Here is a 479-nt window from a genome sequence, read left to right as displayed (position 1 = left end):
GAGGCCACTTGATACCAGCATTTAGAGAAACCCATCTCCTCCGTTGTATGACTCTTTTGAACTCTTTTTTGACACTTTTAGCCACCCTACAGCCTCATACAAACAAAGTGTTTTATTACTCACTTCTCTGAACATCAAAAACCCTTTAAAAAGCAAATTTTTTATAATATTCCTAACAATAATAAAAAAATGCACCAAAACCCCAACCGCTGTCTTTTCCCTTACTATCAAGACCCCTAGTTTTTCTATTTAAACAATGACTAAGAGGGTTCTGTTAAAGTATGAGAAACTTTTTTTTTCTTTTTTTTTTGGTAATTGTCCCCCTTGCAGCTTCTCCACCACCAAAAGTTTCAGTTGTTTTTAAATAATATAATATATGTCATACAGGTGAGAAATTTGAATTAACTTGATCAAATGTGAGCATATCAGGATTACAACAGCAACAAGTAATGTTCCAATTATTCAAATTGACATATGAA

Source organism: Lepeophtheirus salmonis, chromosome 1 (genome assembly GCF_016086655.4).
Source record: "Lepeophtheirus salmonis chromosome 1, UVic_Lsal_1.4, whole genome shotgun sequence".
In the NCBI taxonomy this organism is placed as follows: domain Eukaryota; kingdom Metazoa; phylum Arthropoda; class Copepoda; order Siphonostomatoida; family Caligidae; genus Lepeophtheirus; species Lepeophtheirus salmonis.
Note: the sequence above shows the minus strand (reverse complement) of the source record.